This window comes from Vigna unguiculata, chromosome 1, assembly GCF_037176805.1.
Source record: "Vigna unguiculata cultivar grain cowpea cultivar isolate G323 ecotype 2 chromosome 1, ASM3717680v1, whole genome shotgun sequence".
NCBI lineage: Eukaryota > Viridiplantae > Streptophyta > Magnoliopsida > Fabales > Fabaceae > Vigna > Vigna unguiculata.
The window spans coordinates 39505618-39509805 of NC_140792.1; the positions used below are offsets into that span (position 1 = coordinate 39505618).

Consider the following 4188-nt stretch of genomic DNA (forward strand, 5'->3'; position numbering starts at 1 on the left):
TTTTAAATAAAAAATTCGAAATGAGTAAAAAAAAATGGATAAAAATTGGTACCGCTAACAAAAATTTAGTCAACTTTGAATAAAAAGTTGTTATTATATTAATATCATGTCATACAAATAGTTTTATTTAAAAAAAAAAAAATTGCTTGACCAAAACTTTTGTCTAATTGAAACTATCGATGTTCCGAAATATTATTATTATATCTAGGGTTTGTCTTGTTCTGTATTAGCTATACGAAGGATTAAGGATTTCAAAAGTATTCATTATTCATAGGATTAAATTTTTTTTCTTACCCACGTATTTAGCATTCATGTCATCCGCATTTAAATAACAATTGAAAAAACAAGTATCCACGTATATAGGCAAAATATGTAAGGGAATAGTTAGTACCCTAAAAAAACGACAACACTGAATCTACCCCGAAAAACGACAACAATAATAAAATGCTATTTTTAAAAGTATGATTAAAATATTATTATTTGGAGTGTATAACGAGACTCTCCTGTGCCCTTGGAATACTGTAGAGGGAGCGAGGTATTAGTTGTTTGCATATTCGAATATTTCACTAGAAATTAATTTATAATTTAAAAGTATTTTTTATAAAAATATTTCTATTCAAAGCAAGGTAGAGAAATTAAATGTCTGGGTGTTGCATGCGACCATGTGGAGAACGCCACACGCTCACTGATGCTGACACAATTCCTTTGCTAAAACTGTCAAGCGTGTGCGTATGGGGTTGCGTTTGCCATGTATATAATAGTTAATAATTAATAATTAATTAAACACAATACTTTTATATTTCTTTGGCAAAATATTGCAACGAATTAAACTTAATTTGATAAATAGGTGTAGTGTGCCATAAAAGATTATATAAGAGAAATATTAAAATAATGTATCCGTATCATTTCGCTCCAAATTCTGATGGACAGCTCAATGGTAGCTTATTTTCCATTGGAGGAGTTGGCCACGTGGCTTTATTATATGTTTGACTCACGTGCCAAAATTGGTTAATATACTTATCCATTTTCATGGAGCCAAAGTGATTTAGTAGAAAATTAGGCACTATAGCTCTTATTTTAATACATGCAAATGGTGATAAATTCATCCTCCTTGTCCAACAATATAAACTTCCCTATTCATTATAACTAACTTATTCATTTTTAATTCCAATGATTTTCCATCAACGATTTTCTGGTCCTTTTCCTTCCTCCTTCTTTTCTACGGATATATAAGGGACCCCAATGCAACCTCTTAGATACGTTCACTCACACTCCAACCCAACCACAATTTTAGTCACACTTAACTAGCTACCACTTCAATTTTTTTTTGTTTTTGTTTTTCCAACTTCTAAATTCTCTCTCTACACCTTCATTGTACGACATGGATTTGGCTTTGGATTTAGATTTTGATTATCATCTTTTTCCAAACGAAAATCTTAACTTCTTCGAAAACGCTGGAGACCCTTTTTCCTGGGACTACAATTTTGACGACATCTTCAACTTCAGCGACGACCAAACCAAGGAATCATCTTCGGCGTCCAACGTTTCCGGTTCTGTGGGCAGCGTCGAGTTACAAGAAGTATCGTCCAACAACACAACCTACGAAGAAGTAGCGAAAGAAACAGAGGCAGTGGCGGCGCCGGCGCCGGCCAAGGAGGGTAGGATGTACAGAGGAGTGAGGAAGAGGCCGTGGGGGAAGTTCGCGGCCGAGATAAGGGATTCGACTCGAAACGGCGTTCGGGTGTGGATTGGAACGTTCGACACGGCGGAAGCGGCGGCTCTGGCTTACGACCAGGCGGCGTTCTCTACGAGGGGGTCTTTGGCGGTGCTGAATTTCCCGGAGGAAGTGGTGAGAGAGTCCCTGAAAGACATGCCGAGTAAGCCTTGGGAGGAAGGTTCTTCCCCTGTTTTGGCCCTCAAGAGAAAACACACTATGAGGAGAAAGTCCGGTTCCAAGAAGAAGAAAAGCAAAAGCGATAACAGGGAACAGTTGGAATTCTGCACCACTTCCAAGAATGTGCTCGTGTTCGAGGATTTGGGTGCTGATTATCTAGAACAGCTTTTGAGTTTGACTTATTAGCCTCTGTTTCTTGTTCCTCTGTTTCTGCAATTGTTCATAATCGAACTTTAATCTTGTAATTCTTTCATTACTGGATTTGTTCTCTGTTTTTTTTTTTGGTCTGTTGATAGTAATAATCAATATTATTATTATTATTAACCATCCTTTGTTGGCTAAGGTGAGACTGATATCTACTGTTACGGATATAGTTATAAACAGTATCTATTTTTAAATTCCTTACAAGATACTGATAAATATGTAGATTTTGTTCTCGTTTTCGTACTTGTCACATTCTAATGTTTTACTTCTTTTGTAAATTATTTAACATTTATATAGTTGTTATTTGATAATTTATTTTAGTATTTATATAATTATAACTTAGTATTGAATAAAAAAAATATATCAGTTATATACTTTTTATAATCAAACATAAAGTTGTCCTGTTTTACTGTTATCTATTGTTTTTCTATTCCAGAAATATTTGAGATTTTATTGTCTTCATGTAAATTTTTTGCATGATGACTTATAAACATGGGTTTCTCTTCTCCGAAACTTGCAAAATATTCTCTTATCTCATTTTTTTTTTAGATTTACTTTCGGATTTTAGTAAGTTTTGTAGACTCGACGTATTATTATCATATATGTTTTCGTGGGAAAACTTTTACGAAAAACTTTGGATAAGTTCTTAAATGATATGTTGTTCGTGTACTTGATTTGGTTGTTTGGTTGATTCGTGATCTATGAAGTGTTTTTTCTCTTTTAGATTTTTCAACATGTTTATAATATTCTTTTACAACTATTTTATTATATCACTCGTTTTATTTAATTTGAAGAAGTAAAGCTTTATTCTGAGAAAAAGATTACTCCATTTTTTTTTCACACAAATGACGTAAGATGGTACAAGACATATTTTATTTGGCCAATGAAATTTGACAGTATTCTTGTATGAGTTGATAATGGCTTTATTGATTACGAAAGTTGGAATTAGTTAGGGAGATCTCTACCATGGGTTTATTAATAATATATTCTCTGTCACTAAATAAATTTATACTCCTTGATTGTGGATAAATTAAACATAACTAAGCGGTAAAAATAATATCAAATTTTTAATGTACATCAGTTGCTTTCGGGATTCTTGAAATAAGAAAACATAATATTTTATTTTAATAATGACAAATTAACCACGCTCACAGACACTAATCTGCTTCTTCCAGATTACCTTATCTCACCCTTTTAAATGAAACGGTTGGCACAGTTATTTTGTATGTTATCTTAAAAATATTAGTACAACCATTATCATGGTTCAAAAAAAGTTTAATTATGCTTTTGGTCCCATTTTAAAGTTAAAATCTCAAAATGATATTCAAATTTTTAAAAGTTTCAAAATGGTCTTTTTTTTTATTGAAACGTCTCACGTTTGTCCTTGCCGTTAAGTCAACGTTGATGCCGTTAGAGGGAGTGTCACGTGTCAGTTCCTCGATTTTTTGAATTTTTTAATTAACTTTTTTTTTATTTTTGATTTTTTTTTAAATTAAAAAAATTGCCACGTGTCAAGCTGTCATCGTGCCACGTGGCAATGACAGTGACACGTGTCAGTATTACGCCACGTGTCATTTTCTTAGTCTCAATTTGGTCCCTTTATTTTAATTTGTCTCAATTTAGTCCCAATTTTTGTAAAAATTGGCAATTTTGTCCCTCTCCAAATTGAAATCAAATTTAATTTCTGTATAAATGTACACAAATATTTCCATCAAAATTGATATTTCAAGTAAATATTTTTAACTAAATTAAGTTCATTTAATTAATATTTTACATTGAACTTTATTTAAAATGGTTTAAAAGTTGTTAATAGAAAATAATGTTAATAGAAAAAAATTCATAAATTACCTAGTTCATGTTACAATAAAACACATAAATTTAAAATTTTAAAACAATTTTAAGTAAAGTTGAATGTAAAACATAATTTTAACTAAACTTAGTTATGTTAAAAATATATAATAAAAATATCAATTTGAATACAAATATCAAATTTAATAAAAATATTTGTATAACATTTATATAAAATTAAATTTTGTTTCAATTTGAAGGGGGACAAAATTGTTAATTTTTACAAAAATTTGGACTAAATT

General features: G+C 31.1%; 1 pseudogene; it reads left to right on the top strand.

Annotated features, from left to right (window-relative positions):
- Positions 1-1235: 1235 nt before the first annotated feature.
- LOC114177898 (ethylene-response factor C3 pseudogene) lies at positions 1236-2218 on the top strand (annotated as a pseudogene).
- The last annotated feature ends 1970 nt before the right edge of the window (positions 2219-4188 follow it).